The sequence below is a fragment of the Mauremys mutica genome, chromosome 22, assembly GCF_020497125.1.
Source record: "Mauremys mutica isolate MM-2020 ecotype Southern chromosome 22, ASM2049712v1, whole genome shotgun sequence".
NCBI classification, from domain to species: Eukaryota; Metazoa; Chordata; order Testudines; family Geoemydidae; genus Mauremys; species Mauremys mutica.
In genome coordinates, this window is record NC_059093.1 from 9,214,325 (window position 1) to 9,229,156 (window position 14,832).

General features: G+C 40.3%; 1 protein-coding gene across 1 annotated transcript in view; it reads left to right on the forward strand.

The window, feature by feature from the left end:
* Nucleotides 1-8,979: 8,979 nt before the first annotated feature.
* Nucleotides 8,980-14,832, forward strand: part of UBASH3B (ubiquitin associated and SH3 domain containing B) — a 110,933-nt gene continuing 105,080 nt past the window's right edge. The window contains exons 1-2 of the mRNA XM_044997263.1: nucleotides 8,980-9,270; nucleotides 12,257-12,341. The gene's annotated coding sequence lies outside the window, so the exon portion shown is untranslated. The remainder of the gene's footprint in view (nucleotides 9,271-12,256; nucleotides 12,342-14,832) is intronic.

Sequence of the window (14,832 nt, forward strand, 5' to 3'; positions counted from 1 at the left end):
CTCAAAATTTTAGTATATTATAAATGATCATACAATTTTAGGACAATTAAAAATCACCACAAAATGTGCCAACAGACACAAAACAAGATATTTCTGAAAATTTTGTTTCAAAGGAAATTTTAATTTCTTTTAGTTTTGTTGCAATTCAAAAGAAACAAAAATCTGGAAATTGGAGTTTCCTATGGAACAGAAATTCTGTTTTGACCAACATTAGTTATCACCTAAAGAAATATCACCGCTCAATGCACAGCAATGCCATTTCACTGAGAGAAATTCCCCATAAATCCCAAAGCTTCTTTCTTTTGAGCCTTAAGATCCAGTTACAAAGAAACAAATAATTGGTACTTAAAAACAGAAGCAAACAACAAAACCCCACCTTAAGTTAGAATCTACCCCAGTCTTCTAGTCTCCAAACGTGAAGCTCTGCTTCAGTCAAACCCTTTTAGCTACTATTACAGAATTTCCTTGATTGCCTCTGTACATCTCATTGGAGCTTTCTAGTTACACCACCTAAACACCTGTGTGAGATCTGATCAGGAAGTTAACTCTTTGCTTACTGGAATCCAGGTCACGCACCATGTTGCAATTATGCATTGCTTCCCAGAGACTATTTGAAAATGGCCATTTCACAGATAAGATCCTGATTCTAGGTACAGGACTTTAAGCTTAGGGGTACACCCACTGAAATCACACTTGCACATCTCACTTTGTCACCCCTAAAATGCGGCCAGCCCTAGGCAGAAATGTGGTAGCTGTTTAACAATCGTTAGGTTTGGGGCAGGGAATTAAAGAACTCTTGTGCTTGACTTCAATGGGACTAACTCACAGGCTGAAAGTTAAATCCCAGGCTGAATTGGATGGGAATTTAGATGAATAAATAAAACTAATTCATTTGGCTTGTTTTGTTTGTGGATCAGACTGGCTTGGAGGTTATTTTTTCTATGCTGAAAGTTGTATTTAATCTCAAAGGACTGAAATTCACTGCTAATAAGCAGTGATCCATTATCCACCACTAACAAAGCACCTTATAGTATTCAAAGAGCAGGCTTTTGGCTCACACTCCTATTCCAGCTAAATGGACTAATGCAGTCTCATTATAGGTTCGATGGCATGGCTGAAAACCTCATCTTCAATCTCATACTTGGCCTGAGAGTCCTGTATCTTGCTTCATCTTTTCTTCTCTCTATTTTGTAATAAATAATTGGCAGGTTTCCAGCTAGGAGAAAGTCAATGAAAACAAGCCATTTCAGTCCGGCATTCAGATCACCTCTTCCCTCTTCACCTGACCTGTTGTAAACATTTCCTTCAGCGCCGTTCAAAATCAATAGGCAAGAGTGCTAAAATACTGGATAAATGGCACCAAATATCCCTGGTATTCTATAGGCAGAACGTCAGGTAAGGAAGAATTTAAGAAAGCCCATTTTTAAAGCCATGGGGTTAACCTCTGTTAAACAGCTACTACATTTCACCCCAGAGGAGGCTGTTTTTCAGTAATGGTGATGAAGTTTAGAGCCAAGCTGGCAGACAAAGGGTATCGCAATCTTTCCTGTCCCATGGTACAGCACAAAAAGAGTAGGGAATGCTTTCCCAAAAAGCCCTGAAGAAAGAAAAGCAATATAAACATGGGCAGGATCTAAACCCCTGGATCCAAAGACCCACCATAATTTTAGGGCTGTTGAAATTCAGACCCAGGCTTTTTAACTAGACACGCCCCCTCCATCTCTAATATTACGTGCACAGCTGGTTTATTTTTGCTATAAAATATTTTCACTGAAAAGGCAAATTCACAACATTATCTTTTTGTTTACTTTTAGTTTTAATTCCAATGGTTCATTAATAGCACTAATAATACGTTTCTGATTCTAGGAATAGTCAATAAGAGTGAATCATTCTAATTATTTTGGGATACCTGGTTGGGGGACATCTGCATTCTGAGCAATTTTGTGTTATTAAAAAATGTTTTCTAAAAAGCTTCCAAATCCTTTGCGAGAATGTACTGAAATCTTTGAGCCCCCAAATCAGCCATGGTCTCCCACCCCTAGATCATACCCTCAAAATCCCACTGTGCAGAAAGCCAGTGGATACAATTCTTCAGCCTTTGGCAGAGAGTTTAGAAGCAGTAAAATAATGAAAGAGAGAGATTGGGATTTCCAGAGGTGCAGTTGGTGTCAATTACATTCTGGCCCTGTATAACCGATAAAGCCCTGTTTGAAATACGACATCCGGTTTTGTCACTGTCATAATAAAGATAGGACATATTTAAAGGATGGTAGAGCTGGGAGAAATTAGAAGGATAGAGTGACTCAAGCATCATAGTCACTGAAAGAGGCTGGAAAAATTAGCTCTGTGTTCTGTAAACAAGAGAAAACTAAGGCTATATCTACACTACAAGCACTACAGCAGCACAATTCTTCCACTGATCTAGCTGTGTCTACACTGGGGCTTAGGTCACGCTAACAACAGCACTCCAGCCATGACATTTTTCACAGCCCTGAGTGACACAGCTAGATCATTCTAATATAAGTGTAGGCCAGGCCTGAGAGGGGACAGTTTTAGAGACATGCAAAATCCTGAAGAGAACAGGCAAGCTGGAGGAGTCTATTTCAAGTACTGTCAAACAGGAGAACAAGGAACACCAGCTTGACCCAAGTAAGATGCAGGAACTCAGGATGGATTTATTTTAATTTGCAGAAAAGGAATGGAGAATACCAGCATCCCAGTGTAGACAGACCATGGGTTGGCAGCAGAGACAAATCCCTGTCATTTCCCCAGGAAGACACCCCTACTCCTGATGGGGCCATTCAGTGGAAACTCCATGATTCCCAACCTCTAGTACAAAGCAATGATTCCTCTTTCAAGCTGTTCTGATTCATAATCTCAGCATGCCATAGCTATTCAAGCATGTTCAAAGGTGCCGCCAATATCCGATTTGTTCAGCTGCCCTAACTCACACACACACATACACACACACCTCCCTACACCAACACCTTTCTTCTGATTCTCTCCCGTAGTTCCACAAACGCATGCGTTCAGCTTTTGCTGTTGGGATATTCTTCGCCATTTGCACAGTGCAATGAACACAGAGCCCAACCTGGAACTGTACCGGCTGCAGTGAGCAAACTTCTCTCAGCCGAGAAAAAAAATGAAGGAAATCATCTTCGTACGTGTCATACTTTAATCAATCAGAAAATGGAGTGATTGGCTCTTGCTGCTTGAGGCTCATCGATACACAGTGAATGCATAATTCCAAAAGCAAAGATGAAATACAATATTAACATCAAACACAAGAGGGAACTAGAGCACCAGAATATGGTGTCAGTGAGACAGCAGACAAGACATTTAAAGCCTTTTTGAAAACCATCTGATTAATAACCAGACTTTTCAAATAATTTGTAATCCTTACCTAGATAGAATGGTATAAAATAAACTGTTCCTTCCACTGTAGCCCTTTTGCCTCCGTTCCTTAGCACAGACCCCGCCTCCATAAGAAGTTCCATTAACTTCAATGAGACTCCACATGGATGCTGGGGTCCATCCTAATAATTATATATCAGAATCAGCCTGTGTGCGTGAAGTCCTGCTAGGTATGGACCCAATTCAGGAAATTACTTCAGCACATGCTTAACTTTAAGCATGTATTTAAGTTCCATGGGACCTGCATCAGGAATCTATATGAAATGTTTAAAAAAAAAAAAAGTCATCCAATTGTTTTTGTTTAAATGGAGATATTATTTATCCTATTTATTGACAAAGCAGCTTCTAAAAGGCAGTGTTAACGCACCAGTATAACTGGAATCAGAATCTGGCCTCTTATTTTGACATCTATAGCACTCTCTGGATCAGTCCTGTGTTTATTTTTGTGGCTTATATGGGAAAGCTCTATTGGATTGTATGGCGAAAAAAAGAGGGGTTGGACTGCCCTTCAAATTTAATAAGAAATTTTATTCCTCCTGTGAACTGCTATAGGATGATTCAAAAATCTGATTCCAAGTTTATCCTTCCCTATTAAATTCTTTAGGGTTTACTGTAATTTCTATAGAATACTATTGTGTTTCTATAGAACCCTCCTGTTTGCCTCTCTGTTCTAAGAACTACAACGGACTTTTCCATAAGAACGTGGACTGACGGGCACTTAAGCAACTCTTGGGAGAAGTTCCTTGTTGCTTTTCTCTGAGGTTCAAGTCTCTCGTGCTTCATTATTACTAGATATACACTGAAAGTCGTAGCTAGAGGCTTCAGCTAGGTGCTCCAAAGATCAGCTTAATTACTAAACAGATGTTTGGGGTCTCATTTTGATTTCCCTGTCACTGCTATGAAATCAGCATCACCCTGTTGACTTTAGTGGGATTAATGTTAAATTACAGTGGAATAAGTGAGATCAGATCCCCGTTCAAAGACAACTAAATAAAAGCATTAATCTCAAAGCCAAACTCTGTATTCTCTAAAATGAGGAGTATACAGGGCAGAAAAGTTCTCTGGAGTCAGATAGAATGAGAAACAGATGGAGAATAATACAACTGCAAGTCGCTTTACACCGAAGTGCACTGTGCAAATGAAGGTACAAAGCACTAACAAAGTCACACATTTATTTCTACGTTATGTGTGGAACATGGCATCAAGTCTTACATTAAGCCTAGATCTGAAAAACACGTTGAATCATAGGACTGGAAGGGACCTCGAGAAGTCATCTAGTCCAGTCCCCTGCACTCACGGCAGGACTAATTATCTAGACCATTCCTGACAGGTGTTTGTCTAACCTGCTCTTAAAAATCTCCAATGGTGGAGATTCCACAACCTCCCTAGGTAATTTATTCCAGTGTTTAACTACCCTGACAGTTAGCAAGTTTTTCCTGATGTCCAACCTAAACCACCTTTGCTGCAATTTAAGCCCATTGCTTCTTGTCCTATCCTCAGAGGTCAAGGAGAACAATTTTTTTCCTCCTTCTTGTAACAACCTAGGGTGACCAGACAGCAAGTGTGAAAAATCAGGACGGGGGTGGGGGGTAATAGGAGCCTATATAAGGAAAAGACCCAAAAATCGGGACTGTCCCTATAAAATCGGGACATCTGGTCACCCTATAACAACCTTTTACATACTTGAAAACTGTTCTCATGTCCCCGCTCAGTCTTCTCTTTTCCAGACTAAACAAACCCAATTTTTTCAATCTTCCCTCACAGGTCATGTTTTCTAGACCTTTAATCATTTTTGTTGCTCTTCTCTGGACTTTCTCCAATTTGTCCACATCTTTTCTGAAATGTGGTGCTCAGAACTGGACACAATTCTCCAGCTGAGGCCTAATTAACCTGGAGTAGAGCGGAAGAATTACTTCTTGTGTCTTGCTTACAATATTCCTGCTAATATATCCCAGAATGATGTTTGCTTTTTTTTCAATAGCATTACACTGTTGACTCATATTTAGCTTGTGATCCACTATGACCCCCAGATCCCTTTCCGCAGTACACCTTCCTAGGCAGTCACTTCCCATTTTGTATGTGTGCAACTGATTGTTCCTTCCTAAGTGGAGTACTTTGCATTTGTCCTTATTGAATTTCATCTTATTTACTTCAGATCATTTCTCCAGTTTGTCCAGATAATTTTGAATTTTAATCCTATCCTCCAAAGCACTTACAGCCCCTCCCAGCTTGGTACCATTCCTTAGAATCATGAACTCTATCATTTCATGATCACTTTCACCCAAGCTGCCTTCCACTTTCAAATTCTCAACCAGTTCCTCCCTATTTGTCAAAATCAAATCTAGAACAGCCTCTCCCCTGGTAGCTGTCTCCACCTTCTGAAATAAAAAATTGTCTCCAATACATTATAAGAATTTATTGGATAATCTGTGCCCTGCTGTGTTATTTTCCCAACAGATGTCTGTTGAAGTCCCCCATCACCACCAAGTCCTGTGCTTTGGATGATTTTGTTAGCTGTTTAAAAAAAGCCTCAACCATCTCTTCTACCTGGTTAGGTGGACTATAGTGGACTCCGACCATGACATCACCCTTGTTTTTTATCCTTACCCAGAGACTTTCATCAAGTCTGTCTCCTATTTCCATCTCAACCTCAGTCCAAGTGTATACATTTTTAATATATAAGGCAACACCTCCTCCCTTTCTTCCCTGCCAGTCCTTCCTGAGCAAGCTGTACCCTTCTATGCCAATATTCCAGTCATGTGTATTATCCCACCAGGTCTCTGTGATGCCAACTATGTCATAGTTATGTTTATTTACTAGCATTTCGAGTTCTTCCTGCTTATTCCCACATGTGTAAGTTTTTCAAGAATCTGGGCCTTAGTTTGTGAATCTGAACAAAACTTTTTGCCGCTGAAAAGTGCTATGTTTGTGCTGACTACTATTTTCAAAGATTAATGCCCTGGCCAGAGAGACAGAATGTGTTTTATCCAGTGTGTTGCTTAGTCAGATTAAAGCAGTAGCAATTGAAATCTGCGTATCTTGCGGATTTAGGTTCTGTGCACTGTGAACACAAAATTTCATTAGAACTGGGACTAAAATGCTGTGTGGGCCTGGCGGTGACTGTCTTCACATGGGAGAATGCCATTCCCTGACAGGATAACAGAGCCTTTAAATCATGTTTAGCCTATAATACAATGTAGATTTAGATGATCCATTTAAATATGATCTGATCCTCAATATTTCATGGCTCAAGTGAAACTATTCTTTATATCACATAATTCAGATCATATTTAAATGGTTTAAAGCTATATCTATATTTTCTTCCCCAATAACCCTAATTATAATTGTATGTTTCTATACTAAGGGAAGGTCCTCTGTGTACACATAAATATGCACACACATGCACAACAGACATACACATTTTTAAATAACCCCTCTTCTGTGTTACAAGATATGTGCTATTATAGGGCAGTTTAAAGCTAAAAATCACACTGTATCTTTAAAAACGTCTGACCTGTGTTACTAACCACTTCCAATTACTAAAACTGAAACTAAATGAAATGAAAAATAGAATTTGCATGGACCTTTCTCCATTATTGCTGTTTTATTTTACTTTTTTCCCATTTCACTTAGGTTGTCCAGTGAAACTAGATGAGTCATTTTTTGCTATCATTTCTAGTCAGACTTTCACAGTCTATTTCTCCTGCATTTACACAGTGTTATCGTAACCAAAACTGCAGAGGAAAATTTTAAGAAACTCATGAAAATGGGCCAAAGTTATCCCTGGTGTCACTCCACTGACTTCAGTTTATTACTAATCGCACTGATGCTATTACAACCCTACTGATTTCAACAGTGTCAATACCAGGGGCATATAATGTCTAATAATTCTGTTCCTGTAAGAGTTAGTTGTTGTTAGCTGTTGATTTGCTGTCTGTGTGTTCCATTCTATGCATCCGAAGAAGTGACCTGTAGCCCACAAAAGCTTATGCTGAAATAAATTTGTTAGTCTCTAAGGTGCCACAAGTACTCCTGTTCTTTTTGCAGATACAGACTAACACGACTGCTACTTTGAAATCTTTAGTTTTTTGTTTATCTTCCCTACCGTTGTTGTTTTAAATCTGCAAAATCTATTATTCCCCTAAACAATTTGAAAAGAATCCCTTCAAGCATATATGAATGCGGCTAAACACATCAAAACAAAAATAATAAAATAGAAAGCTACCGTAAAAATAAGAGCCTTTGCAAAAATTCTGCAAACTTTGTGTTACCTTCTGCATATCAGCATATTTTGCTGTGTGTGTGGGAGGGAGGAAATCCCAACAGCTTTGTATTGTATCTAGTTATTTCTTGGCGCACACCCAAGCAAATAATAACACAGTAATAATAATGAACCAGATACATACACCTGTAAGAGAGACAGACATAAAAATACAGCTCATGGGATAGCTCATATACAAAATGCTTTTTAGTTCAGATGTTCTTTTTAGAACTCTGGTGCAAATTATTTAATCAATTGCCAGACTGTCATTTTGCTACAGGAACTAGTTAACCATGCATCTCAACCTAGTAGGGTGACCAGATGTCCCGATTTTAGGGTATTTTTCTTATATAGGCTCCTATTACACCCCACCCCCATCCCGATTTTTTACACTCGCTGTCTGGTCACCCTACAACCCAGCATAAATGGATTTGATCCTGACATTCTAACTGGTGGCTTCAAGGAAAAGATTTAGAGGGCCTGATCCTGCTTTCAGTAGGAGTTTTGCCATAAAATTTCAATAGGAACAATATTAGGCCCACAGAAAGCTGAAGAGTATACCTCCTAGCAAAAATATTACACTCTGCAGAGGATGGATGGAGAACATTCAGTTCTATAAGAATGCTACAGATACAAATGGGCCAGAAATAGTGCAAACTCCGTACTTTTTTGGCATGCTATTTCTACAGCTTGTCTTTAGGGCTTCCGTGGAGTAAGTTACAGTACTGAAGACCAAAATCATTTGGTTTGGGACTTCCGTAGGAGCCTATGGGAGTTGGGCACGCAACTCCCATTACATCTGGGCATTGATCTCCTTTATTCCCCTTTGAAAATCAGAGCTGTGTTTATTTACTCAACAGACACAGTATGAGCTTCCCACCCACACTACCCGACCTCTCACCCTGACCCAGAAGTTTGTTCATTCTTTATGACCCATTCAGCCCTGGGCCTCTCCGCTAAACCTGCTAGACACGGTTGCCAGCTGTTACCAAATGCCGTAATTCTGCTCTCACTTATGCTAGTACAATTCCACTCATTCTAATGGAACTGCAGTCATGTAACCTTGAGGAGAATTCGGTTCAAGAGGAACAAGACTCAAATCAGCAAATCATTTCAAACACAGACGCATCAGAAATGAAAGACTCCAGCTGCCCTGACTCACACAGAACTCGCCATTGCCTTCAAGCCAAAAATAGTTCAACCTGCCTGCCAAAGCCTTTTTAAATATTTTATTAATGATTATGATTATTTATTAACCGGGAAGGGGGTGGAGTTGAAAGTTATGCAAGCTTAGAGTTGGACTAGATGTCAGGGAAGTTCAGAATGATCCTGGTCATCTCCTACCCTGAATATTCTGCATACGCCTCTTCACTGATCTTTCTTCTCTCATGTCAACGTGTCTGAAGGGAATATTAGCAGTTGACTCATAACTGACTTAAGTTGTTAAAGCTATGATTTGCATTTTGACTGGCCTGCTCTGAACCCCAACCCTAACCAGGATCTGCCTGTCTGTTTCTCTTTGGGGGCAAATGGAGGGATTTGTGGGATTTTATTTTTAAACCGGAAAATATCTCCCCAACTTGAAGTAAACCCAGGCAAGTACAATCAAGCTCTTCCTTCTTTGTGGCCTGTGTGGACAATCTAGGCCAGATTCTCAGCTGGTGTCTATTGAAGCCAATGGAACTATGACAATTTACACTAGCAGAGAACTGGCCCTTTCCCATGTATTTCTGTTGCAGTGCCTGGGGCCATCGGCTCTGTGGCACCAAATGGTTTGATCTTTAAAGATGAGTCCTGAGGACCTAATGAAGCCTGAGACTCAGGACAAAATCCTGAGGTTAAGCAGGTACAATCCTTCTAATACCTCTGGACAAAATATGGATTCCTGTTCTCCGATAGCAAACTATAAGTTATTTTTATTTTTAAATACTCTGGACTCAAATATTATGATGACTGGGGAGATGGGCATATTAATAGTTAGACAGCTGGATGCCAGGAAAAGGAAGAAAAGTCTCCCCACTAAGCAGAACCCTATTGAATTATCATTTCAGCCCAGTTATTGGAACACAGAGAGGTATAAGATCTGGACAAAGCTGTTTTAGGCTTTAAGGCTAATGGACTTCAGGAATGTCGTTCAACCGCATTCCCCAAACAGCAGTACTCGCTCTGAACTTGTCTAGCTGAGCCTGTAAGTTGCTAGCAGTGTGAGCCGCCATAGGATGGCACCCGCAAAGAAAAAGTCAGAATTACAGAGAGAGATGGCTGAAATTTGCTGAATTTCAATTCCCCCACCCTATACACCACCAAAAAAAAGGCAATTTTTGACTAATTTTTCACAATTATTTTGGTGCTTTTTAACCAGCTAATCAATTTTTTTAATGTTGACTAAATTTTCTATTGACACGTAATTTTGATGGAAAAAATGCAAAAGACGTTTTCGACGATTAATTTTTGTTTGCATTTTTTCACCCAGCTCCGGTTTGTGTGTGTGTGTGTTCAAAAGCTTGATCCTGCAAAAACTTTAACAAATTGTTAACATAACACACACTTATCCCTTAGAATATTTGTGTCAGTAAAATTACTCCAGTGTGCAAGTGGTTCCAGGATTAGGACCAAAAGGACTAAAAGCACACGTCTTATTACACCTTAGTGTTTTATTTACTATTTTTTGGATCAGGTTTAGACTGCAGGAGCTTTGGGGTGGGGACCATCTTTTTGTTCTGTTTTCATGCAGTGCTTAGCACAACAGGATCCCAGTCCAAGACTGGAGCTCTGAGGTGCTGCAGCAATGCAAATAAATAATAATTATTATTGGCTGCAATAGTTTTTGCCATGTTGGTCCCGGGATATTAGACAGACAAGATGGGGGGAAAGTCATATCTTTTATTGGACCAACTTCTGTGGGTCAGAGAGACAAGCTTCCAAGAAGCACAAAAGCTTGTCTCTCTCACCCACAGAAGTTGATCCAATAAAAGATATTACCTCCCCCACCTGGTCTGTCTAATAATAATAATTATTATTATTCAAAAGCAGACTCTTGTATGAGCTTTTTCTGAAAGTACTGGGACCTTTTTAGGAGGAGGAAGTTGTGAAAGAGGAAGACAGCCCCTCCCCCCCCCGCCACTCCCTTTATGTCTCCTGTTCTTGTGATGTTTATTTCACCATATTTCTATTGTTAGTCAATAAACCACTCCACTAGAGCAGAAAGGTGCGTAGTCTTGACCTAAATTCTTTAAGAGCATCATCTTGCTCCTACTGAAGTTTACAGCAAAACTCCCACTGACTTCATGTGGCTATTTCAGAGGACTTCCACCCAAAATAAATAAAATATAAATGGTTCTGTAGCATTTCTTCCACTGTTGAAGGAAGTGATATAAAGAGACCCCTTTAATGCACTTTTCCTGTAGGAGGTGAACGGATAATATTTGTGATTCACTGAGGACCACTGCTATAACATGGCAGTAGAAAAGCATTTTAGCATGGGACACACATCGGCTCATATTCTGCACAGTCATACGCATGTGCATTGTGAGTGGTAAATCAATAGAATTACTCTCAGTGCATAACATTAGCACTTGCATAAGTCTTATAGAGAAAAGAGCCAGTGGAGAAATGAAATAGGGGGTGTGTGTGTGAAAATTTTCAAACATTTTGAAATTGTTTTAATTTCACAGGTTTTGGAATGGTGCGATTTCTCATAGGTTAGGAATTTTTCACCACCAACAAAAAAAGAAAAATATATTGAAAAGTGTCAGGATCAAAAAAATTTCAGCTTTTCAGTTGTTGTTTCTACCTTTTCCCTTCTTCTGTTTTGTCACTGAAGAAAGGGAAGGGAGAGGGAAGGAAAAACCAAAAACATGAAAAATCAAACCACTGGAAATATTTTTGTTTTCAAGTTTCATTAAAAAAACTATCTGAAAAATTTAGAAAACCGAAAATATTTTCATTTTGGGGGTCGGTGGGTGAGGAAAACATGAAACAATGTGGTTTTGAAAAATTTCAACCAGCCCACAGAGTATGTCTATCCTACAATCATGGGGTATGATTGCAGTTCAAGGGGAGTACCAAGGGGAGATGGGTAGCAGAATTCTCTTCCCCCACCCCACCCCAAGAAATATCTGAATTGGCACCACCCTTATTGACTTCAGTGGGGATGCGTGCGGGTGCAGCAATCCATCTACAGGAAGTGAATTGCAGGATCAGGCCTTAGATTATAAATGCTGTAGTACAGGGTCTGTCATTGACTATACGTTTGTGCTGTGTTTAGCACAATGAGGCCCTGACCCGGTTAAAGCCTCTGGGAGCTACTGCAATAACAAATTACTATTATTTCAAGGTCAAGTAATACATCTGGAGCAAAGAAAATCAAGCAGTACCTGGAGCATATCCAGATCCAGTTAAGAAATACAATAATCTGTGCAGATCTCTGCTGGCTAACGCCAACTCTTGCGCTTGTTATATTTGCTTATCAGACTTTTCTAGACAGCTGTTTGCAGTATTTATTTCGCTGTGGGAGTCAGGGAGTTTGGGTAATAGAAAGGATTGATGCTAACTTGGGCTTTTACATCTCATCTGTTACAGCCACGGATCCAGTACAAATGGAATCTTTGTGCAACACCTTGCACAATGGGAACCAGATCCAAGACGAGGGCTCCTAGGAGCTACGGTAAAACAGATGATAATCCTTAATTTAAACTGTGATTCTGCCATTAAAACTGCTGCTGAAACTAGCAGCCTGATCCTTGTCTCACTTAGAGCAAAGTAACACCACTGGGTGAAATCCTGGTCCCATTGAAGTCAATGGCCAAGGTCCCATTGATTTCAACAGGACCAAGATTTCATTCATTGGCATGAATGGAGTTCCTCCTGATTTACACCAGCCCAGCCTCCTTGTTTTGGGAACATCACAGAGGTTCAAAGTGACTTCAGAACAAATACTGAGTTGAGCAAGTGGTGTTTTGTATATCGCCTACTTGTGCTTTAATTTTGATGGGACTTTAGCCCAGCTGTCACTGTGAGAACACAGACGCCAGTTTAACGCTGATGGGCTGATCACAAAATGCTGCTTTCTCTCACCCTGACTTTGGCTAAAGCACTAAGGGAAACACACTGCTAGGAACTCTCCTGCTTTGGCAAGGAGATGGAGGGAGATCTAAAGGGTCATTTTCCATCTCTTACTTCACTGATTCTGTGACTTGGAAGAGCTGCACGTGACACGATATTAACAAAAACATTTCTTTTCAATTCCTTTCTGAAAATGTCATTAATGATGCTCGGAACAACCCTGCCAACCCCAAACATTTAAAAATCATGAGTCATTCCCCCTCTCAAAATCCCCCATGACATTGGCTTAAAAAAATCACAAAATTTATAAAAATAAGTATGGGGTTCTTTTTATTTGCCTTCTCCTTTAAGGGGCCAACCTTTCAGGCTTTTTCTCTGCAATCAGGAGAGCTAAAATCTTACTCTTATTTTTAAATGAAAGCTGAGAGTCTTACATAACAACATGATTCCCTCCAGGAGCTAGGACTTTAAGAAAAACACTATATATCACAAGAGTTGGTAATACTGGCCCCTTTGTTGTCTATGTGTGGGAAAGAAGGGGTGGCAAATGTTTGAAGAGAGAGGGACAGAGAAGTTTGAGAGTGGGGGGACGGGGAAATAAGGAAAAATAAGAGGGAAAGGAGACAAAGGAGAGATGAGAGGAAGGAGGATTTGCATAGATAGGATATCTCAAGCATAATCTCACTGGTCCACCTCCCACGCACCCTAAAGTGTGATACGCTGAACTCAAATACAATAGCACACAAACTTCAAAAATACTTCTGCACTAAAGAGAAAAACACCCATCTTGCTACAAACAAAAAAAGGTGGGGGGTGGGGCTGGAAGAGAAGGAAAGAGTCTTACACAGGAGCAGGCATTAAAGGAAAGAGGCAAACCCATGCAGAACAGACGTGCCATTGGGCAATATTTGACAAGCAAAGAATGGTGGGCTGTGCAGGATGATCCAAGGGCTACAAACAGGAGTTAAAGTAAGGGGATGGATCACTTGACAATTGCCCTGTCCTGTTCACTCCCCCTGAAGCATCTGGCACTGGCCACTGACAGAAGACAAGATATTAGGCTAGATGGACCATTGGCCATTCTTGTTTCTCACCTACAGGGATAAACTTAGAAGAAGAGTAAAGCTCCCCCATTCCCATTCTAAAGCCAAGGGGGAGTTTACTCTGCTCGGTCTGGCTTGAGTAAGCATCCCACTTCCCCCAATAGCTCCCTCTGCTCATTGACCGGTGTGATGAGAGCTTCCCACTCTTGTTTCAATCTGCTTTAACCACTGCCTACAAGTTGTCTACTGTCATGGCTACCACAGCAAAGCCTTGCTCATCTGATAGTCTTAGGCAGAGCCCCAAAGAGGCTTATGGCGACAAAGTGCACATTCCTGTCCGGCCTGGCCCATTCCACTTTTTTATGTGGAAGGTGATGGGCATGTCTGCATAATTCAAGTCCAAGCCATGCAACATATGTGATATCTTTCCATGCTTTTCAAAATAAAATAATTATTAAAATCTTCATTTTGATTAGGTCCAGCGATCTCTGGGTTTAATATGGCGATGAATTGGCTAGTTTGCATGTGGATCACTGCCCCCTCTTGGCTGGAATCAGAACTGCACAACTGTGGGTCATATACCCTATAGTGTTAGGAGCAGACTGAGATGTTCAGGCTGTAGGGATTGTGCTTCAGGAGCAGGAGGAGCTGAAGTCTGTCCCCTGATGCTAAGAATCTCCTAATATGCAGCCTTAAAATGACAACAGCAAGCCCTAAAATGGCCACAGATTTGCTACAATAACAAGAAGCCAGTGTTGTAATTAAGATGTTCAGTTTTTCCAAACAAATATCCCATGACAAAACTTTGTTTTTGCAATTTCATGCTTAGATCAAAAAGCAGGAACAAGTACTGGGAGTTGACACATTTGAATGTAGCTGTCCAGTGCAACCAACCAACCAACCATGTAGGGATATTTTGAGGAACTGGCCTTTTAGGTTCACAAAAGCAGCCCCACAAACTGGCATACTGGATTTGGCTCAAAAACAGCAGTGCTTGTTCAAAGCATTCAGCAACGCACACTGGTTAAATGTCTGCTGCTTGGTATAAAA